The sequence below is a fragment of the Chiloscyllium plagiosum genome, unplaced genomic scaffold (genome assembly GCF_037043375.1).
Source record: "Chiloscyllium plagiosum isolate Xiang-an unplaced genomic scaffold, Cpla_swu_hap1 HiC_scaffold_45, whole genome shotgun sequence".
In the NCBI taxonomy this organism is placed as follows: Eukaryota; Metazoa; Chordata; class Chondrichthyes; order Orectolobiformes; family Hemiscylliidae; genus Chiloscyllium; species Chiloscyllium plagiosum.
In genome coordinates, this window is record NW_028270183.1 from 98,709,864 (window position 1) to 98,734,376 (window position 24,513).

General features: G+C 43.1%; 2 non-coding genes across 2 annotated transcripts; both read right to left on the minus strand.

Annotated features, from left to right (window-relative positions):
- Window positions 1–285: 285 nt before the first annotated feature.
- trnas-aga (transfer RNA serine (anticodon AGA)) lies at window positions 286–367 on the minus strand. Its single transcript has one exon. It is a non-coding gene; the product is annotated as a tRNA-Ser (tRNA).
- Window positions 368–22,630: 22,263 nt separating this feature from the next.
- trnas-uga (transfer RNA serine (anticodon UGA)) lies at window positions 22,631–22,712 on the minus strand. Its single transcript has one exon. It is a non-coding gene; the product is annotated as a tRNA-Ser (tRNA).
- Between the last annotated feature and the right edge of the window lie 1,801 nt (window positions 22,713–24,513).

The following is a 24,513-nucleotide window of genomic DNA, read 5'->3' on the forward strand; positions in this document are numbered from 1 at the left end:
ACAGGAGGAAGTGTTGCCACTGACCCGAGTCAGAGAACAGAGGACAGGGATTAAAGGAATCTAATGAAAAGCAGCACTTCTGCTCAGGACGTTCAATAACAGCTGCAGAAACCCGATGTGTCGAGCAGTGTATCTGGAAAGAGAAACAAAGATAATGTTTTAAATATGGAACATTTCTGATGAAGAACTCGAGTTTCCCAAGTCTAATCAAATTACCGGCCTGGTTCACAAAATAGTTTTTCTGAACTTTGAGCGAAAATTGTACCAGCAGGAAAGCATTCATAACGTAGTCAGCAGGATTCGAACCTACGTGGGGAAACCCCAATGGATTTCTAATCCATCGCCTTAACCACTCGGCCATGACTACAGACAGCTCAGGTGGGTTGAGCATTGACCAAATCAGCCGTAATCTCATTGAAAGCTGCCGTTGACGTGATAAGCTGAATGCTTCCATTCTCCTCTCCCACCTCTGCTGTGAATTGCAAGGTGCGAGGCACCAACGTAAAGGAAGAAAAACACAAAGTTAGGAAAAGATATTTGCAGCCAAATTGAGTCAAAATTATTGATTGAAAGGACAATCCCACTTTGGCAATTTGCTAGATCTCTTTGCAAACATGACCAGCAGAGCTGATCAAGAGAGGTATTGATCTGTGTGTTCTTGGACATGAAACAATCCAAGGTTAGTGACATATTCATTTCTTTTTCTGGCGAAGGAGCTGGTCTTTCCATATGCTCACAATGAAAGAGATTTTTCCCAATAAAAGTCGTCAAATAAGTCCCATCTCACGCTGACACCATCGTGAGCGCTGCTGTTTCACAATACCACAGAGTCAGGGTCAATTCCCGCCTCATGCAACTGAATGTGTGGAGTTTGCACATTCTCCCCGTGGCTGCGTGCACTTGCTCTGGTTTTCTCCCATAGTCCAAAAATGTACCGGTAAGGTGAAATGGTCGTGCTGAATTGACGTGGTGAATGGAGAGGAATGCATTTGGGCTGGGGCGGGTCGGTGTGGAGTTGCTGGGCCGAAGGACCTGTTTCCATATTGTAAGTATTCTAATCTACGGTAATCAATGGCCAAGGTATGACCCACGTTGTTCGATGGGGCATATATGACTTTTCGATTGTTTTTCTTCAAAGTTTTTTACAATTCAAACGGGAGTGGAAGAAGGGAAATGAATGTCTCCCATAATTCTTGCCTTCTTTTAGCATTCACAGGCGGTATTTTTCCTGTACTGTTTTTTTACACTGTGGTTACTGTTAATGTTCTTGTAAGCTACACCGGCTGGTTTCCTCTTTCCTCAATGTTCCTCATCTCTACCCAAACACATTTTCCATCCTTATCTCCTGAATCAATGTAATTTCTAACCATTGCATAATTGCCACGGAAACTGGGCTTTTCACACGCCTGTATATGTCATTTTCCAATATTAATTGATCGTTTACTGTGTTGCAATTGCGCATGTGAAGAAGAAAACAGAATAGAGGCAGGTGGTCCTGGGTTTCAAACGCACGTAATTGCAGCTAAAACGCAGATTACTGCACACAATGCAATCACGGAAGCATCCACCGAATCGTCAGGAAGCACACAATAATTACAATGCTGGATGTCATGTCAGGAACAGGACCAGAAACACAACAGAAATACGTCTCTTGGGTACTATTTTGGACGCTTTTCTCAATCAGCTATCGTGTTTTACATATGTTCCATCGGGAGTTACCTCACACAAGGAAGTAACCAGTACTGCAGATGGTCCTATAATCCGAGTCCCAAGTCCCTGAGTCAGAGAGACTCAGTGCCCTGTGTGTACCTACAAGGAACAGCTGTGCATCGGTTTTATCGGGTAACTGAACTGCATGAATGCAGCTCGATGGTCGCCTGTCTGCTTCTCCTCTATAGTCTTCTGTGCAGTCCCTGCGTGCAATCTTGTCAACTACGTTTGTCCGGCACAAGATGGGCATTGGTCGTTTGTCTCTGAGAGAGGCTGTTGGTTTATGTGTTGTCATAATTCCGAGTGTAAGGAGGAATCTGGTTGTCAGTTCCCAGAAACTGACTTTAATAAATGGAAGCATGCTTTGTAACTTGCCGCGTGGCATATCCTCATTGCGAAGTTCGTGCACTGCGAATCACGTTGCGGGACAATCCAATTTTGGCAAAGAATTTGTGTGGCAGTCACGAGTTGCCACGACCAGCTATCCCTAGTTGCAATACGGACAAATGGCAAGAACTGCAAATTCGATTACAGCAGCACAAGGTTAATGTGACAGGGCAAACAGAAGGTAGCCAGAGGATTTCTGGGTGTAGGGCAATCACCCAAGGTACCTTTTCATATGAAAGTCTGTGCATCAGTAGAATCTGTAACCCAAGTAGTCTATGTTGGTTCTTCATATTCCAGACAACTTGTGTTATTCCACGTTTATTCTGAAAGTGAATAGACATAGTTATTTCACCGTTATTTCGAAAGAAGATCTTGCATTGAATCTGTTCGACGTTATTTGATGCTGTGGTGAAAAGGTGGGCAATCGCGATGTGACACGTTGCTATTCTTTCATTTCCTTCACTACTGTCCTGGTGAGGGAGAAAGGTAATCACCGGGGCATTGATGGCCTAATTTAATCACGGATACAATTGGAAATGTTCACTCTTATTGGTTCGTTGTTGTTCTGTTTTGTTTTATGATACTTGAGCACTTTCTGGGACTTGGCAATAAACTAAATCTCCAGTAGGTTTGGAATTGCCTCGCTGTTACTTGTGCGAGCGGTTCATGTCAGAGACGACTCACAGTGCATCACAGACAGCACTTAAGCTTTGGTGTGTCTGATCATGGTACTGCCTTTTCAGTTCTGATTCTGTTCCACGTTAAGAGCTGTCAGGTTTTGGATTCGCTGGAGAGGAAAGTGGGTAATGCGATATGTGAGGTATTTTTCTTTAGCCAAAATCTTTGATGACGAACTTGGGAAAGTGTCAAGAAGAATGGTCATTGGCAGCAAATATCCGGAAAACCTTCATCTCTGGATCAGTTGGGCCCATCCACCCTCCAAACAAAATAGCCAAACTCGCTGAGTAACAAACATCATGCTTTTTTTTTTGCAAATGGTGTATTCAAACCGGTGCCGGTGGCTGGAGCATCTCAGAGTTGTCGAGCATGGAAACAAATCCCGCGAGCCAACTTGCCCTTGCTAAACAGGTTACCGAAATTAATCCATACATATCTCACAATATTTGTGCGTTATCTCTCCGAGGTCTTCCTGTCTATACACCCATTCAGATGCCTTTGAAATGTTGTGAGGGCACCAGACTCTGCCACTAAATGTGGCAATTCATTCCACACACAGAAAAGTTCTGTGTGAACAACATGTGTCCAGCACATCCCTTTTAAATATTTCCTCTCTCACATTAAATGTTTGCTATGTAGATTTGATCTCGCGTGTCTTGTGAAAAAGTGCTCCCTGACTATTTACTTTGTCTGTCTTCCTCATGATTTTATAAGCTTCTGAGAGGCCATATCTAAGCCCTGAAGCTCCTGGGAATCTGACGAAGCCTACAGTTTCGTTCTCACCTACAAGCAGTGCAAACCTTGCAAATCCTTGTAAAGGTTTTCTAAACGTATCCTTGAAAGACGTGTGTCCAGCTGCAGCACTTGCTTGACCGCGTGGTCACTCTGGAGCTGCGGGTGGACTCACTATGGAGCATCAGCAATTCTGGAGAGTTATGTTGCCTCCCAGGTGCTCAGGCCAGGGATGTCGCCCATCGGCTGAAGATCATTCGAAAAGGGAATCGTGAACAGCCAGTTGTCTTGGTGCATACAGGCACGAGATGAGGACCTGCAGGGAGAATTCAGGGAGCCAGGAGAGAAATTAAAAAGGAGGACCTCAAAGGTAGTAATCTCGGGATTACTGCCGGTGCCATGTGACTGCCAGCGTAGAAATGAATAAAAAAAGGCACGATGAACACGTGACTTGAGGAATGGTGCTGCAGGGCGGGTTTCAGATTTGTTGGACTGTGCGACCAGTTCTGGACAATGTGGGACTATAAGAAAATTGACGATCTACATCTGAACCAGACGGGAACGAATGTCCTTTCGGGAGTTTTTCCTACTGCTGTTGGGGAGGTGGCAGGGCGCTGGGAACCACAAGATTAAACAAGTCGGCAGTGAGGTGGAAACTGGAAACGCTAAGAATCAGGAAGATAACATTAAAAATGGGAAGAGTAGGCAGAGAGCAGATGAATGCAAAAGAACTGGTGACCTGAAATGCATCTACTTTAATGCATGGAGTATAGACAGATGAACTTAGGGTTTAGGTTGATGCCGAGGAATATGACGTTATTGCGATCACAGAGATTTAGTTGAAGGAAGGGCATGGTTGGCAACCAAATGTTCTAGGATATAGATGCTTCAGATGGGACAGGGAGGGAAGAATAAGGGGAAGGAGTTGCATTGCTGGTCAGAGATGATATCATGGGTGTGCGAAAGGAAGACACCATGTAAGGCTTGGGTCGTGAGACACTATGGATGGAGCAGTGAAATAAGAAGTGTGAGGTTAGATTTTTGGGGCTGTATTACAGTGAGCGTGAGGTGTAAGAAAAACATAGTTAAACAGATCATGCAAAGACGTAGAGGCAATTCTTTAGTTTTGATGGGAGATTTCCGTTTTCCCAACATTGTCCGGGATACTCTTAGCGTCAGAGGTCTGGATGGTATACCATTTGTAAGAAGCCTCCAGGTGAGTTTTCTGCGGCGGTATATCAATAGTCTGAGGAGGGAATAGGCCATATTGGAACTGATATTGGGGAATAAGCCAGGGCTGGCGATAGCAGTTGCCGTGGGTGATTTCTTTGGGAAGTGTCCAATATTCTGTAAGTTTTAGAATACTCATTGACGAAGATGAGAGTGGTCCTGAGGAAAGAGTACTATCCTGGGACAATTATATCAAAATTATGCAGGAGGTCGGAAATGTGGATTGGACACAGCTATTTGTAGGAACGTACACAGTTCATATGTGGCAGGCTTTCAAAGATAGGTTAAATATAGTGCAGGATAGGCATGTCCCGTTGAAGGCATAGGATTTGAAAGACAATATTCGTGAACTGTTGATGACAGGACAATTGTACGACTTGCCAAGAGGAAAAGGGAAGCATACATAACGCCTCGGCAGCTAAGAACATAATGGTCCCTCGAGGAACATGAGAAGAGTAGGACAAGTCTTAAATGAGGAATCAAGGGGGTTAAAAGGGGTCATGAAACAACTTCACGCTAGCACAATTAAGGAGAATCTTAAAGCCTATTATTCATATATAAGAAGCAAGCGTGTAACCAGAGAAAGGATTGGTCTACTAAAGGAAAATAAAGGAAGGGTGTATGTCGAATCTGAGAGACTGGGTATGATTCTGAATAATTATTTTGCATCAGTGTTCACTGAAGAGAGGAATATGATGAATATTGAGTCTAGAGTAAGACATTTGATTAGTCTGGATCATGTTGACTTAAGTAGGGAAGCTGTGTTGGGCAGGCTAGGGGTAATTAATGTGGACAAATCCCCAGGAACGGATGGGATCTATCCCTGGTTCCTGAGTGAGGTGAGAGAGGAAATAGCTGGGGCCCTGACAGATATCTCCGTGGCGAACTTCAGCACAGGTGAGGTTCTGTCGGACTGGAACGTTACTCATATTGTCCACTGTACAAGAAGGATAATAGGGATATTCCGGATAACTACAGAACAATGGGCCTAACATCAGTGTTGGGAAAGTTGCTGGAGAAGGTACCAAGAGATAAGATCTATTCATATTTAGAAAATAATGTGCATATCAGTGAGAGGCATAGAATTTTTTGGTAAAGTGCCCAAGTTGATAGATGAAGGAAAGGCTGTTGATGTCATATACATGCACTACAGGAAGGAGTTAGATAAGGTTCCCCATGGTAACCAAATACAGTACGTAAAGTAACATGGTGTGCAGGGTGTTCTCGACAGGTGGATAAAGAATTAGTTGAGCAATAGGAGGCAGAGAGTGGCAGTTGAATGGAGTTTCTGGAAATGGAGAAAGATGACCAGTAGTGCTCCACAGGGGTCAGTGTTGTGGCCACTGTTGTTTGTGATATAGATAAATGTTCTGGAAGAGAGCACTGTTGGAATTATCAGAAAGTTTGCAGATGACACGAACATTTCTGGACTAACAGAAAGTATAAGTGACTGTTAAAGAATACAGGAGGATACTGGAAAGTTGGGCGGAAAAGTGGCAGCTGGAGTTCAAACCAAACAAATGTGAGGTGACGCATTTCGATCGGTCTAATTCTAGATGGGGTTATACAATGAAGGAAGAACCTCGGGAAAAAAATGTTGATGGACAGAGAGATCTGTGAGTACAGGTCCATTATACACTGAAGGTCGCTGCACAGGTGGATCGAGTGGTCAAGCAGGCATATAATATGCTTGGCTTCATTGGATGGGGTATTGAATAAAATGGCTGGCAGGTCATGTTAAAATTGAACAATACATTGGTCTGGCCACACTTTGAATACTGTGCAAATTTCTGGTCCCCACATTACCAAAAGGATGTGGACGCTTTGGAGAGGGCGCGTAAAAGGTTTAAGCGAATGTTGCCTCGTATGGAAGGTGCAATCTAGGAAGAGAGGTTGGGTTGTTTTGTTTTCATTAGTAAAAAGGAGTTTGAGTGGGACCTTTTTGAGGTTTACAAAATCATGAAGGGTACAGACAGGATAGATAGAGAAAAGTTTTATGTCCCAGATTGAAGGATTAAATACCGAGAGGTCACGCTTTCAAAAAGAGTGGTGAAAAGTTTAAGAGGGATAGAGTGGGTGGTGGGTGTCTGGAACGCGTTCCCAGCAGAGACGGGAGAGGTAATCACGGTAGATACTTTTAAGATGCGTCTGGACAGATGCATGAGTAGGTGGGGAGCAGAGGGATACAGGTGCTTAGGAATTAGGTGACAGGTTTAAACAGTAGATTTGGATCGGCTCAGCCTTGAATGGATGAAGGGCCTGTTCCTTGTCTGTACATTTTCTTTGGTCTTTCTTCTTAAATTACTCCAATTTCATTACATAATCTGCGAGGTCTAAGTGCCTGAAGTGAATCGATGCTGAAACACTAGTCATAAAAATTCTGAGTGTGGGCTTTTGTGTGGTAGCGGGATCGAGGGTTTTAAGATGCTGGATTTTAAGCTTCAGTTTCTATCGAATCGTGGCTTCAAATACCAGCATCGTAAGTGAGCTACTATGTGGAGATGTATGTGAGTGAACTGTACATGTGTGGATGCCTTTTAATTTGAGTGTTTGCAGCTCCTCAGTGTGCTTACCCTCTCGGTGATAAAATCAGCGACCGTCTCTGAAAACAACGCAAGTTCCTGCTGTCCGACGTATCCTCATATCCCGTCGATAGCTTTGCTTTTGGATATCTGCGTTGCCAGTTTCTGTATCTCAAATAGTTAGCGCAGTTGGCTGAAATGTTGGTGGTTCGAGCCCACCCAGGGAATAAGCCTCAAATATTTCAGCACAAGCATTCACCCCGATCATGTATTGACATTGGAACCGGGAAAACTCATCCATGATTCACCCCAAGTCCGCAGGGAGTGAGACGTTTACACGCAGCAGAATACGACATCACTTTCTCCAAGCTCCCGATGCCAACAGAGAGCGGCCACTGCAGCTTCAATCAGCGACTTTCTGCCAAGCCATGGGAAACAACTCGTGGAAACTCCTTCCTTAGTAACAGCTCTTTCCGTGAGAAAGGAGAAAAACATTCACTTTAAATTGGAAAGGGCTTCAGGACATTGGAATGTTGCTCCAGTTCTTGGAACGTGTTATAAATAAAACTCCTGCCTTGAAAATAGGAAGTGGTAAAAGGTTTTAGGTGGAAAGAACAAAGAAAGTGTTGATTGAGACAACTCTGTCTCGTCAGCAGATAGGAAATGCCCAACACTGTAAACGGAAATGATTGGATTTCCTTAGGTAACGTCCCGACTGATTTACGGCGTGCCAGAGTGAATGGAAATCACATCAGTGATATAAAGGTGAGGGTAAAAATATGAAGATATTAAGGTTGTAACTTAAATCCTGGGACAAGTGCTCAATAGATTGTAATGCTTTGAAGGAATAACTGAAGTGAAAGGTGTGAATCATATTGTGATTAAGAGGAATGAACTGGATCCTAACAAAGTGCTGATGAATTATGCTCGCAATGTAATAGCAAACTAATCCACAGTGCACAGTGCTTGGTTAGCTCAGTCGGTGCAGTGTGAGATGCTTAATCTGTGGTTGGTGGGTGCAATCCTCACAATGGGCGCTTTCACCGCTTCATACAATTCCGGCTCTTCTTTCCACGTGCAGTATTGCAACCCTTCGCAGGGGAATGTTCTTGCTGCTTTCATTGACACATCTGTCCGCCTGCTTTTGATCACACGTCGGTTTCTGAGTGAACACTATTTCCATTTTACTGGAGACACCAGAGACAACTTTATCAGTGCAGCCGAAAATACGATGAATGATGTCCGTTTCAAAATGTAAGGTTCCAAACCAACCGTGCACCAACCAAAGTGTTCAAAGGCACGGAAAGCGAATGGCCACTTGCTCGGGGTCTGACAGAGACGGATCAATGTCACATGGGTACTGAACCAATTTTTAGTGATTCAGATTGTTCTGATGGAAACCGAAGGGAACTCTCCCTTAACGTTTTGCAATTGTTCTTCTTGTGTTTAACGTAATGAACAGTATATTGTCAGTAACGAGGGTGGAGGTGCGGCAGGATCGTGAGGTTTCAGTGTGGGACATAGACACAGTAAGTCAAATATCCCCAGAGCACGGGAGAGCTGTTTGGTCCAGGATCACTGCCATCTTCTCTTACTAAACCAACAAATGACATTATTGGAAAATGCTGGTAGCATCTTGGAAATATAAATCGATTTAAGACTTCAGGACTAGTGACACTCCTTTTCCATGTCCATCCCCACCTGCGTTTGCACACTCTTCCTTTTTATTGAATGTCTCCTGACTTCCAACTTTATATTCAGCTTCTCTTTTATTACTTCCTCTCCAACCATTTTCCCAGTCTCCGATTTTGTATCAGAACTGTTCCATCTTTCACATTGCCCAGGACTTCGAACTGAACAAATAACTCTGTTTATATTTCCTTAGATAGCAGATGACCAGAGACTGGAAGGCAGTGTTGTTCCGAAATCTCATCCATGATTCATCCCGAGTCCACAGGGAGCAAGACGTTTACACGCAGCAGAATACGACACCATGTTCTCCAAACCGCCGATGCCAACTGAAAGCGGCCACTGCAGCTTCAATCAGGGCTTCCTGCCAAACCCTGGGACACAGCTCGTGGAAACTCCTTTCTCATTAACTGCTCTTCCCGTGGGAAAGGAACAAAACTTCCATTTTAAATTGAAAATTCAGGAGATTGGAAGGTTGTTCCTGTTCTTGGAACGTGGTATAAACAAAACTCCTATCTTGAAAATAAGAAGTGGTAAACGTTTTAGGCAGGAAGAACAAAGAAAATGTTGATTGTGAGGACTCTGTCTCGTCAGCAGATGGGAAATTCCCAATACTGTAAACAGAAATGATTGGGTTTCCTAAGGTAATTTTCCGACTGATTTACTGCTGCCAGAGTGAATGGAAATCACTTCTTATGAAAATATTCGGGTTGAATCTTAAATGCCGGGACAAGTGTTAAATAGATTGTAATGTTTTGAAGAAATAACAAAAGTGAAAGATGTGAATGATGTTCTTTGTGATTGGGAGGAATGAGCTGGATCTTTGCAAATTGTTGTGCCAGGTGAATTATGCTCAGAATGAAATAGCAAACTAATTCATCGTGTGCCAACCCTGGATATCTCAGTTCGGTGCAATGTGAGGTGTTTAATCAGAGAGTCGTGCGTCCAAGCCCCATAATAGGCGTTTTCACTGTTTAATCGAGTTCCAGCTCTTCGTTCCACATGCGGAATTGCAAGCCAACGCTAGTGGAGCATTCTTGTTGCTTTCATAGACACATATGTCCTCCTGCTTTGATCACATGTCGGTTTCTGAGTGAAAACTGTCTGCACTTTACTGGAAGCGCCAGAGACAAGTTTATCAGTGCAGCTGAAAATGCTATGAATGATGTCCATTTTACAACATGAGATTCCACTACATCTGTGCACCAACCAAAGTGTTCAAAGACACAGAACGCGAATGGCCATTTGTTAGTGGTCTGACAGAGACGGCTTAATGTCTCATGGGCCCTGAACGACAATTAACTGATTCAAAATGTGCTGATGGATCGGAACGGAGCTCTCCCTGTACATTTTGCAATTGTTCTTGTTGTGTGCTCATGTAAGTTTATGTAATGAACAGTTTAGCGCCAGTAACGAGGATGGGGGCGGGGAAGGATTCTGAGGTTTCAGTGTGGGACAGACGTGATCTGATCGAACGGGTAAGTCAAATATTCCCAGAACATGAGAGAGCTGTTTGGTCCAGGATCACTCCCATCTTCTGTTTCAGAATCAACAAATGAAATTGCTGGAAAATCTCAGCAGGTCCGGTCGCATCTTGAAAATGAAAACCGAATGAGATTTCGGGACTGGTGACACTTCTTTTTCCATCTTCATGTCCCTCTGTCTTTCTACAAACTTCCTTCTTATTGAATATGTCCTGACTTCAAACTTTATATTCAGCTTCACTTTCATTGCTTCCTCTCCAAACATTTCCCAGTCTCTAAAATTGTATCATGCTTGTTCTATCTCTCACTTTGCCCAGGACTTACAACTGAACAAATAACTCTGTTTCTATTTCCTTCGATACCAGATGGCCAGAAATTGGAAGACATAGGAGGACGGTTAGTGCTTTCAGAATATCTAGTCTGCTCCGCCATTCGATCTTGGCTAATATCGTTCTTAACTCCATTCTCCAGTCCTCTACCTGAACACTTAATCCCCAGTTTTAGGATCCAGTCTTTTACCCAGAGTGGGTCCTAATCCGTCCCAAAACCCTCCACATGTGTTGGCAGCTGTTACACCGTGTCTACGTGTCATCAATCTCAGTTTCAGTGATTCTGGCAAACACGAACTGTTCTGAGCAGCTCGATCGGGTCTCTGGCCCCACTGTGATCGTGCGGGGGAGCAGTAATCATCTTCATCTCCTCCGGAAAGGATCGGTGCTTCAAAACAAAAAATGGACAGAAAGAAAGATAGGCTTGTGTGTCAAGATATGTGGAGGTAACTGCTTTCTGACCTGGTCAGTAAACCTTACTCTGTATATCCACGCAAATTCTAGCTGTCGTGATGAAAGGGAATACAAGTCCAATTTATTGCCATCTACACTTTTATTCGATATGTATTCTTCCTTGTTCTGAATATGCAGGGAGTTTCCAGCACTGATGGTCACCATTTCTTAGAGTGCATGCCGCGGGTCCTGATCTTTTTCTGGAGAGTAGCAGTATCAGTTTGTGCGAAAGTGGCCCAGTACAAAGCTTAGAAGAAACATTATTGTTCCCTCTTTCCGGGCGACAGTCTTTCATATCATGATCGATGGGGCTTTATTGCATTCTCATCAGCAAACCTTGTTTTGAATTTACTCGCCCAATACTACTGTAGCGGTGAAAAGAATATAATTCCGAATACCTGCTGCGTGAATTTCATTTTCAAATTTCTATTAGCAGTGGTCCTTCATATGTGGTGATGTCGATATCACTGCTGGCCATCCTGTTTAAGAGTGCCGTTACATATGTTCCTCTGTCTTGGCGCTGCAGGGAAAATTTTCTGCGCCGTTTCAGCCAATATTTCTTGGATATTTCAACATGGTATTCTTTATTTTTTCAATCATGTCCTCTTTAAGGACACAGTTACCGGGCACTGATCCTTTCTGTAACAACAGTACCGCATTTGCTTGACATGCGAAGGTGGCCTGGATCAGTAACAAGGAGAGCATTCACTTCCTTCTGTCACAGCGAACACTGGATTCATGATGTTAATCTCTGTCAAATTCATCCGAAAATGTGCTCTGAAAGCTTCATTTGAACGTTGTCTGGCGTTTCTCAACGTGTGTCAACCAAAAGCAGAAATCCTCAATCATAGTTTGGAGCAGTTCACATATTCGAGTTTCGAAGCAGCAGACACGCATACAGTTCATTCAGTCAACCACGGGAATGAAAAGATTTACAGGCACAGATGAACTATAGACTCTTGTTCTCATACTAGTAATAATATTACTGTGTGGCCTGAAGTCTAAGCCTTGTTGTCACTGAAAATGAGGAAATCACAGACAGGCTGCCGAATGACGCAGTATGTATTTTGTTTTCTTGGTATCATAGAGTTCCAGGACAGTATGACAGCGAGGGAGAGGAATGCAAGTCAAGTGCAGCTCTGGTGAAACACCTTCTGTCTAATTCAGTCATCAACAAGAAACGTGAATGCGACTAAAGCGGGAAACCTTTTCACAACTCGAACAAAGACCAATCATGAGCAGTGACCACCTCTTTGACATCTGAGATCGCCTTTGACCTTCCCTGAATATGTATAGAAACTAATTTTTGTACACCTCAAAGTGAGAAGTGTTTGATTTACCGACAATAAGTGAGTCGCATCTCCTTGATTGCCACATAGGTTTCCAACGCAGCTTGTAGCCAGGTGGCAGTTGCTCATGGCTCTGCTGGATAATGCACTATTATGAAGAAAGAAAAGGAAAGTTGGAACTCTTATTGGCTCTGGGTTTCGAATAATCTTGCTACGTGTTCTGCCATTCTCGGATTCCAGTGCTAAACCAGTTTTTCAGTTCATCCGAGCAGCTGGAGAGTCGGCGTCTCTGGCAGGAGCAGAATTCTTCATCTCCAGTGATCACTTTATCTGAGGAGAGAAAATGAACAAAGTTTCACACAGCGACTAATCGGAATTGCATTCCGTTTCAGCATGGTAGCAGATATGGGCTAGCAAATTCAAAGCCAGATTTGCTGATGAGAACAACAAGCACGACCGCTCAGATAGAGCAATTCCTGCCCACCGCTTATTCTGCAGAACTGGTGCAGTTGCTGTGAGTATGCTGCAGGGTATCATCAGGTACATGCTCTTGGGTTTCCGGTTTTGGCCTGTGTGCTCGCGTGGCTGAGCAACCTGAGACTCTGATTTCAGATTCCACTTCTTAAGAAGGCTTGTGTTTGCATCCCTGCGCGGCCACGTGTGCTAATGGACTAAGGTGGCAACGTTTTGCAGGGATGAGTTTTGTTAAAGTTGAACAGAAAAAAAAGCAGTCATTTCTTCTAACCCGGCTGTGATGTGGCACAGCAGAAAACAACCAACATGTCAGTGCCCATGTTTTCCCCTTGTGCTGCAGTTGTCACGTTCCCCTCCAGCTCGAAAGGCCACCAGCATAATATGCGACTCAAAAACAGGCTGCACCATTCTTTCATATTCCAGACAATTTGCATTTTTCACCGTTTCTCTGAAAGTGAATGGAGATATTTATTTTCCTGTTTATGTGAAATTAGGTTCTACATTGAATCTGCTCGCAGTTTTCTGTTATTGTTGCGAAAAGGAGGGAAATTGCGATATGAAACTTGGTTACGTTTCCCTAATTTCCTTAATTTCTGTCCTGATGCGAGAGGCTGGTGATTGGTCCTCTCGATCTGGTGGAGACATCAGCCCAATTGTTAACCTCATCTAATCGAGACTGTAACTGGTAATCTTCACTTTTCATGGTTCATTCTTAGTCAGTTCTGATTCATGTTACTTGAGCACTTTCCTGGAAGTATTGGTGCACTCAGGCGCCAGTACGTTGAAAGCACCATTTGGAATTCCCTCTCTGCAATTTGTGTGAGCAGCTCATGACCCAGGCGACTCGGTCTGCCTCACAGACAGCATCCATGAGTCCGTGTGTCTGAAAATAGGTTGTCTTTATCAGTTCTGCTTCTGTTCATCAGTTGTCAGGTTTTGGTTTCGCTGGAGAGCTGCGCGTGCAACATGATTTGTGAGGTATGTTCCGCAGCCAAAATCTCCCACTGAGAAGTTGGGAATGTGTCAAGAAGAATGGTCATTGGCAGTCTAAGACCAGAAAAAAAATGATTCGTTGCTGGTTTTAACCGAAGCAGCCTGTGGGAGTTATCTCAAATGGGAGAGTACTCGCTTTGCATGCGAGAGATTGCGGGGTTTCTAGCTGCATTCTCCATCCCCTTTTAGGGCGGCACCGTGGCTCAGTGGTTAGCACTGCTGCCTCACAGCACCAGTGTTCAACGTTTGATTCCCGTGCGTAGTTTGCACATTGTCCCTGCGTCTGCGTCGGTTTCTTCCCACACTGCAAAGATGTTCAATGCAGGTGAATTTGACATGCTAATTTGCCCATAATGATCGGTGCATTAGTTCGAGGGAAATTGGTCTGGGTGAGTTACTCTTTGTCGGGTCGGTGTGGACTCGTTGCGCGGAAGGGCCTGTTTCCATACTGTAGGGAATCTAATCTAACCATCTTCCAGAAAACTAGCCACTGACTAAGTGATGAGTGCCTATTCAAACTGGTGATCGCCACTGCAGCATCTCAACCACTCCATTTGCCAAATTTTCACGTTTATTCTTTTTCAACATTCCTGTCAGTATAATGATCCATATGCATTTGAAATGTTGAGAGTGTACCAGACTCCACCACTAAATCTGACAATTCATTCCAAACACGCAAAACTTTCTGTGTGAAAATAAAATGTCCTTCAGATCCCTTTTAAATTTTACCACTCTCCCCTTAAACCTGTGTTCCCTTGTTTTGAACTTGCCTGTCTTGGGAAGAAATATTCATTGACCATTTACTCTGCAGTCTCCCTCATATTTATATAAACCTCTGTAAGCCCATTCCTAAGCCCTCAAGCTCCAGGGAAAATTTTCATATCCTACTCAGCTTTATGCTACAATCGTAACACTGTAAGCCTTGCAACATCCTCATAAATATTATCGAACTTGCGCCAAGTTCGCCATTGAAAGGGCGTGTGTTAAAGTGCCTGAAGTGAGGCGATGCTGAAACACTCATCCTGAAAAACGTGGTTGCGGGAGTTTGTGTGGAAGCATGGCAGAGGTGTCGAAGGAGCTGTCTTTAAACTATAACCTCGATCCAGTCATTGATTTGAATTCCCACCACGACCAGAACCACAGGTGAAGACGGGAACTCTCTTTTTCATGAAAGACCTATAAACATTGAGATGTCAGGATTTTATCCCATATTCGGCTGATTTTATGACAGGAACTTTCACTAACTAAGGCAGAGGGACTGCCCAAGCTCAACGATTCAAAACCATGTGTGCATTTACTTGACTATTCGAACACAGGAACTCGGACTCATTTTTGTGTGTTTCACAGTGACTCGGAGAAAATTTAAAACAACCTGCGTTTATGCAGAAGATTTCAAAGCTGGATATTCTCCACTGAAAATGCACAGGGAGAGGCAATCTCTTATTGATTTTGTTTTAAACTGATAACTTCGACTTTTAAACTGACAGGATAACGAAGATCTGTCCATCGTCTTGGGCACCTTTAACCGTATTAATATCCGCAAAGGGAAACTCACACTAAGAGGAATGGGCTCATTGTGGTGAATTGTTAAGGCGTGATGTGTGAATCAAAGTGAATAGTGGTTAGTAAATACTGACACTGACACTGAACGTTGCAACGCCAGCTCCTCACTCACTTGCTGTCTCATGTCTCCCAGTCATCATTGCCTTTCATATTTTCCCCTCGTTGTGGTTCTGTTCGCCGAGCTGGAAGTTTTTGTTGCAAACGTTTCGTCCCCTGGCTAGGCGACATCATCAGTGCTTGGGAGCCTCCTGCGAAGCGCTTCTTTGATGTTTCCTCCAGTGTTTATAGTGGTCTGTCCCTGCCGCTTCCGGTTGTCAGTTTCAGCCGTCCGCTGTCGTGGTTGGTATATTGGGTACCAAGCACTGATGATGTCGCCTAGCCAGGGGACGAAACGTTTGCATCAAAAACTTCCAGCTCGGCGAACAGAACCACAACAACGAGCACCCGAGCTACAAATCGTCGCACAAACTTTGAATATTTTCCGCTCGTCCGTTCCACTTCTCAACGTATTCCCGAATGCTTGCAAGTGTTCCCTTAGAAACTGCAGCTTTAGGAAACGTATTATCGGGATAAAGTCATTACTCAATGGGATGGGATGCACCGTCAATCCCTAATTACCCGAGAGATTGAGATTTTGAGTTACTCTGCAAAACCCTGGATGTCCTCAGTACCGAGGTTACAGGCATGATGCCACGAGGCAAGGATTTAGACGTAGTGACATTGAAGGAACAGCGAGATATTTTCAACTGGGAAACGCGAGATCTTTGTAGGGATAATTGCGGTGATAGCTTTCGCTTGTATTTGCTGCCATTGTCCTTCCAGACAGATGCTGATCGATGACTGAATTTCTCTGGCAGGCTCCGTGTGTGTGTTCTGTGTGCAATCAGGATTTAGTTTTCATTCGGATAACTCACAAGAAGAGAATTAAATCTTCACTTCCTGACTGGGAATTAAAGTCTGTCCTGGGCAATATAAACTCGTATGCAGGGATGTTCTGGGCAATATAGTCTCGTATGCAGGGATGTCCATTGATACTGCAATAGCATTTGGGACCTGACCTGTACAAACGCCTGTGCCTGCTCTTCACGTCATAATCGACTTCTCAGCAGCGTTTCTCTCTCCAAGTTTCCAAGTCGGTTCATATTATCACCCTTGGTTTCAATGTGAAGAAGGCAATGCTGTGATAATCTGAAGTTGTTCAGCAGATATACTGCAGCAAGTTAAGTAAAGACTGATGCTAACACGAGCTCGTTTTGAGCTGTGGTGATGTGTCGAAAACAAGAAAGACATCGTTCAACTCGCCTCATTCTGGATGACGGGCTCGAAATGACCAGTGGTTTCTTGCTGAATTAGTTCATGGTCTGGAATGTAAAAAACTTCAAATATGAAAGTACAGCGAAAGGTAACGGTTCACAGAGTGTGGAATTCCATGTGAAACAGTGACGGTGATTATATTTGCTGATTTTTCAACTTGTGATTGCTGTTTCCATGATGTGGACGTTTACATTACAAATAGACAAACTGTCACAGCCAAACCTGATCTTTGGGTCAGTGAAGGAATTGGTAACACGCCTTTTATGTCGAGTTAGGGGATTGTCGTTTCGCATTTAAAATCACGAGGATGCAGCGTGCTAGTCCATTCCTGTTGTCTGTCAGGAACGGAAGGGTTTGGGTTTTCGAATTTACTGTTTATTTCGTCCACTTTAAATTCTAGCTCAGAGCTAGAATGTCTCTCATTGTCTGTAGAACTGGCTTTGGTTTAACCAAAAGCTGCCTTTTAGCGGTTGAACTTGCATGTTGGAGCGGACAGCTGAAGTGAAGCACAAGGAGCAGGTCAAATCCTGAGAACTCTGCCACTCTTGTGTGTCTCTTTCTGTGGAAGACACGACGTGGGTAATAACACAGTGTGACTATGTCAAACTTCAATCCCATTGTTGTGTCATCTAAGATCAAAGTGAGAACCTCACTGCCATTTGCAGTGGAAACATCAGAACACATAAGGTTATGGACCAAAGTTGGAAACTGGGAATAGAATAGATGAATGTCTTTAAACCAGACTGCACCATGGGCCAAATGGACTTTTCCATTCTGCAAAACGTGAAGACGAGTAGAAAACAATCTGCAGTGAAACTGATCAGGAATGAAAGGGAAAAGCCATTTCATTGAGAATAAGTGCAAGATCGTCTGTCTTCATTCAGTGTAATCTCGTAGGTAGGATTTGGAACTAGAACTGCCATGGCATTAGTTCTATTTTCGGACAGGGAATGAATGTTTTATTGTGCATATATATCGTGGTACCAGTATTTCTGACCACTGGTCCGATCCTGGTAATGCTTGGTTTTGTGCCAGGTTTTCAAAAATCAAAAAGATGCAGGTTTTGGAAATCTGAACTAAAAACGAGAATTGATAGAGAAACCCGCTGCACCTGGCAACATCTGCAGAGAGAAACAGATTTTTTTTAGAGCGACAGAAGCAGGTTAGTTATTGATTTCTAGATTATACTGTTGGGAAAATGATAATCTTACCTGTCGAATCATTGCATTTATCAAAATCACTCTTGAGCTTACAAATGTCGAATTTACAATCTTAAAAGAACTTAATAAGTTGTCATGCTACTTTCATTTTCCTGAGCTGGTGGAAGGCTATGTTTTAATGGCTACATTTCCTTTTGCTTTCTGTTATTTAGCAGTCACGTCGAATGGAGAATTGTTTCTTCCAGTGTCTACCTCAATACGTGTCTCTGTTTTTCTATATTTGTCTCTGTATCCTACTGGGCATTTTTAACATTCTCCGACACTCTAGCTGTCCATATCACTCATTTCTTATTTCTGCTCTTTGAAAAGCCTGACAGTCAGAGACAGTTTGAGATTCGAACTGCTGAGAGGCTTTCTGACGCCTGGCTGGAATCGGTCGAATGAGTCTCACATTCTCTGTATAATGCGTCTGTCACTTCGACCTGAAGCAAGGAGACATTTCTTCCTCAAAATCTAAAGACCCTTTCGAAGTTAAAGTTGAATTCCTTATCCAACATAAAAAGAAAGTAATTACATGATAGCTGAAGAAGAACAAGGATTCATTTACTGTTGGTGTACAACCAATGAATGGTGACAGCAGAGAATGAGGGTGATCAGGTCGTGGTGTCAGTGCCATTACCACTACATTCCCCGGGAATGCTGCAGTGTCTCCTGCTTCACCACTTAATTTCCACCAAACTGGAAATAAAGGAATGAGAATAAGAGGATGAGAAGCAGAAGTGCTTGTGGAACTGCGGTAGGAATCTCCAGGTTAAAATAGTAGTTAAAAAGAGCAACATACACTACTGGATTTAAACCTGGAAAATGAAGCCGGAACACAAAATCAGAAAATATAGCAATTCAAACAGGACACTGAGTGTTTCGATCAGCAACATAATACTTGCGATAAATAACGAGCTTTCAATACAATGGGCAGGTACCAGTGTGATGGGAGGTGCTTTCACCAGCTAAGCCACGGCGCCACGTTAAAAGCCAGATTTGTCATCCATATGTGCAATGTCTGAACCACTTGATCACAGGAATTCGAAAACGCGTTTTCTGTGTTAGCGTTGCTCAGTATAAATGGCAATCAAACTCTGCTTGTGCAAAAACAGACATTTCAATGCTGAGCATTCCCCACTGAAGAGGCACAGAAAAAGACAGTATCCTCTTGCATTGGCATCCAACAGATATTTTCATCTGTTTAAACTGACAGAATAAAGAGGATGTGCTCATCTTCTCTCGCGTCCCATTAACCACATTAATACACACGCAGGGATTTTCAAACCAAAATGAACAGGCTCATTATTGTGAATTGACAGCAGTAGTGTGTGAGTCATTGCGAACAGTGAGAAATAAATGCTGAACCAATAGCACTGACACTGAACCTTGCACCATCAGCTCCACACTCACATCTTGTGTCATGTCTCCTCGGCATCAATGCATTTGACTTTAATTGTTCTACCCTGCACCTCTCCTCAAGTTATTCCCGACCGCTTGCACTGTCGAATTAGTACATGCAATTATTAGAAATGCATTTCTGGGACACAGTTGTCTTTCAATGAGATAAGATTCACTGCCCATCCCTAATTATCCCAAAGATGTAGGGGACGAGTTACTTTTGTCAACTCCTCAAAGACGCCACTCCTGACGCCACTCTGTCAATGTAACTCACTGAGGGAAGAGCAAACTGACGCCACTCAGTCAGTGTTACTCACCCAGGGAAGGGCAGACGGATCCCACACTCTCAGTGTAACTCAGCAGACTGATCCCACACTGTCAATATAAGTCATTCTCTGAAGAGCAGTCTGACCCCACTCTATAAATGTAATTCCCTCAGGGAAGAGCAGACCGATCCCATTCCGTCTATGGCACTCACCCAATGAATGAACACTAACCCCACTCTACCAATGTAACTCGCCAGGGAAGAGCAGACGGAAGCCAGACTGTCAACATAAATTATCGAGGGAAGATAATACTGACCCCGCTCTTTCTATTTCACTCAGGCAGGGAAGAGCAGACTGTCACCACTCTGTGAAAGAAATTCGCCCAGGGAAGGGCAGACTGACCCTACTGTATCTGCGTGACTGACACAGGTAAGAGCAACTAACCCAACTCTGTCAACGTATCTCCCTCAGGGAAGAAGACCCTGACCCCTCTCTGGCCATGTAGCTCACCCAGGAAACAGCAGACTAACCCCACTCTGTCTATTTAAGTTCACAAAAATCCTCTGAAGTACGTCCTATCCAGACACTCCTATTACAGAGACATCAGTGTCTCTGTAACCGTGTGCGTTCAATGGCGATTCCAAATAACCTGCAAATGTTTAGAATGTGGCAGCAAACCAGAGCAACCACACAGAAATTGGGCGAATGTGCAAACTTCCATCAGGCTGTCACCGAAGGCTGGAATGGAAACCAAACCCGACAGCAGTCGTGATTATAAAATGGCAGAACAGAAACCTAGCAAAAAGAATTGCGTCCCTGTGTTGCAACGATGCTGAGTATTAATTAAGCCCTGAGGAGAAAGTGAGGTCTGCAGATGCCTGAAGAAGGGCTTATGCCCGAAACGTCGATTCTCCTGTTCCCTGGATGCTGCCTGACCTGCTGCGCTTTTCCAGCAACACATTTTCAGCTATTAATTAAGCCCCCGTCACTGTAGTTAATTTCCATTTTCATCACTGCCAACATTCTTCAAAGCAAAGCACGCATTTGCTTTTTTCAGACTTCCTATATCCCGCTTTCATCCCGCTTTTTACCGAATCATATTTCTGACTTTACAAACTACGCCATAACAGGTTGACAACTGCAGAATGAGCTTTGTTCCGTTCTTCACTGATGTTGATAGTAGTAATCCGGCATATTCGAGTAGGACTTGATGCACTTGCGGGTGGTGTATTCGCGGCAGTTTGGCTCTTATTTTTCATTTTCGGTCTACTATTTCGAGTTCATTGTGCAGACTTCTGAAGAAGACTTTTTAGAGTCGAAATGGTAACTGTGTTTTCTCTCGAAAGACAGACGTAGCTTTATTTCTGTTCTCTTATAAATTGATCTTCTTCTGATCTTTGCAAGTGAAATAGGGTGCATTACTATTGCTCGGTTTTAGTTTCAAAATCAAGAGAAACATGAAGGAGAGAATATCAAAGAACACAAAGTTCTGAGTTGTTAAGATAATTTTTGCAGCAATGGTGGACATCAAGGTCAAATTAAGATAATGGTGCAAGAACATTTAGTCTGTGGAAGTGGTATGTGACTTTAATTCCAAATATATGTTTCCCTTCTTCCAGTACATCTTTTTGACTCCCAGAAAACATTGATTGTTTTCTGTATTCACTTTGTTTCGCGATATCTGTCTTCTGGTCGACCAGGGACAACTTGAATTTGCGTCTGCATTGAATAAGATTTCGCTCTTTGTTTCGTGAAGCAAACCTGTGCATTATGTACCTCTTATCATGCTGATGGCTAAGAAGTTCAAAATGAATTATGGTTCATGGATCGTGAGCAAGAATAAAGTGATCCACTTGCGAACAGATGTCACCACGCCCTATTCCTACATCGGGCCTGAACGATCCATTGGCAGAGTCTGCAGACAGGAAATGTCTAAGTGACTAGTCCTTTGTTCAGTTTGTTTTGATACCAATGGTAGTGCTTATTTTGGTGCAGAAATGTGTCAACTTCTCTGACGTTAGAGTCAAAATTTAATTCACATCTACTCATAAGGGTCTTCTCATATCGGAACATGCTGACATGAAAACAACTAACTCTGATAGCAAAGGTTTTTTTCATTAAACTGGGAGTATGTTTAACTAAACAATTCAGACAGCCAGGATGAATAATTGGCATTTGGTTCTTCAAGCTGAGCTCTCCACACCAACTGCTCCAACGAAGGCCGTGGATAAGATCCCCATCGATTATTTTGGTCAATTTTAACCTCAACAACAACCTATTGTTCTGAACAATGCTACACCACAAGCATAGGTCTAAGTCTGATTTTCATCGTTAATTTTCAATTTCAGTTCCTAATGCACAGTTTCTAACGAATGTGGACAGCAGAAGACCGTAAACATTCCATTTCTAATATTTCCAGAAAATTCTACTCCGCTGATATCGCCTTGCCTTTTCACATCGCAAGCCAGGAACCTGGATCAGTCGAGTTCCTTTCCACACATGGAGTTGTTTTTTTTTCTAATTCATTGACTGCTGATGTAAAAGATTATTGGCCTTGAGAGTCAGCTGTAAATTAGGTCGAACTTTCTCAGCTTGACTTTCAACTGATCCTAAAAAAAAAATCATCACCTGCAGGTAAATGTGTTGCATTGCTTCTTGTTTTACTCAATTCCACACACCCCCCACCCCAAACATCCAAATTTCACGATAATTCGACAAATGTGTTGAAACTGATTCGTGTTGGAAGTTGGTGGCTTTTTGTGTATCGACATATAATTTATTCAATTAGATGACTGGGTCAGTCTTGAAACTACTTCGGATTCTTCACAGTTGAAAATTTACTTTCGATTGAATGCAAAGCTCAAGCTCCACGAAATCCAAATCCTGCAAAACAATTAATGACTTTTAAGAGATTCGGCACTGTGAACAGGATTCGAACCTGCGCAGGGAGACCCCAATGGATTTCAAATCCACCGCCTTAACCTCTCGGCCATCACAGCTGCGGGAATTTGGTCAATTTTAATGGTAAAACAACTGAATTCATTTGTTGGAAGGACAAATTGTCAAGACCCAAAGATTTCGCCAACTCCTTTGCAGAGACCCAGACGAACGCTACCTTCGCAGATTGACAGGCTTTCACCGCAAACTAGATTCTGACACAGCTGAAATTGTGTGAATGATTCTTCGTCGAATTATAGAGTCACGGATGTACACCACGAAGACAGGGTCATTGTCCCACTGCGTCCGATCGATTTTGACTCAATTGCTCATCATCTGGTGCCAAATTAGATGTGTTGTTGTGTTTTAATATTCATCGACATACGGTATTAGAAAAATTGATGCTAAGTCCATAAACACTAGCTACATTCATAAAAAAAACTGAAATAATTAGAAAGAATGCAGAACCAATTTACAGTAATGGATCCAGCAACTAATCCGTATGTTCTGACATCAGGTAATGAACTTGTGAGCACAAGAGAGGAAGATTAACCGAAGATTTGGAACTTGAAATCGTCTTGACGGAATTATTTGCAAAGTTCTTGCGGTAGTTCTAGAGTCATCAAGTCCTTGAACAATGCAACACGGAAATTGGCCCTTCTTTCCAACATGACCATGGTGGACAGTTACCCTAAATTAATAGGTCCCATTTGCCAACATTTGGCCCACATCCCTCTCAACCTTGTTACTCATATATCCATCCAGATGCCATTAAATGTTACAGTTGTACCAGTCTCCAACAATTTCTCTGGCAGCTCATTCTGGACGCATCTGAAAAAGTTGCCCCTGACGTCCCTTTTAATTCCTTACCCATTAATTTTAAACTGATGTTTTCTAAATTTTGACTTCCTCACCAGCCGAAAAACACCTTGACGAGTCAACCTATCCATGTCCCTCATGATTAATAAATAGCAACGATTTGACTTTATCATACTTGTCAGGAGGGAAATGTGTGGAGATTATTTGTCGATGGTTTGAAGTAGAAAGTCTAATGTACAGATTTTTAGAAATGCACCTTGGAGAAGTTTTTAACAAGTCATTGAAGTCTAGTAGCAGTTGGAGAAGTATGTTGTGAAAGCTGCAGAAGGATTTCAGGGCACGAGAACGAAGCATTATTTCCAATGTATGGTGGCTCAGTTCGACCGCACTTGGACTACAGTATGAGGAATTATAATCCTCAATTTAGGAAAGATACTAATGCCATATCAGGAATACCACGAATAGTGATTAGCCTTGATATCATGGATGAACGTTAGTCCTCTGAATTGAAATTTTTTAACAGTTTCAAAACAAGAGAGGTAATCTCATTGAGAGTTGCAAAATATTTGAAGAGATAAACAGGGTGGTGCAATTAAATTTTGTTCCCTCATTGGTGAATCTAGAAGCAGGAGAGGACAATTTTAAAATGAAGCACTGTGATTTATGACCAGGATGAGAACTATTGATTTTTGTCTTAGCCTTGAGGAGTCTCGCTATTCAGCACTACAGTGAGACTTGGATATTTGGTCTTTGAATGCATCACTATCAGCCTGACCCGCCGACACTTACTGCATCACTATAGACCTGACCCCTCACACTTCCCACCTTAATATCAGCGTGAACCCCTCAAACTTACTGCATCACTATCCATCTGGCGCCCTCACACTTACTGCGCCACTTTCATTTCGAGACCCTCATTTTGACTGCGTCACAGTCGGCCTGACTGCCAAACACTTACTTTGTCACTATCAGTCACGCCCTTACACTTCCTATGTTACTATCACCCTGACTCCTTACACTTATTGTGTCACTATCAGCCTGACT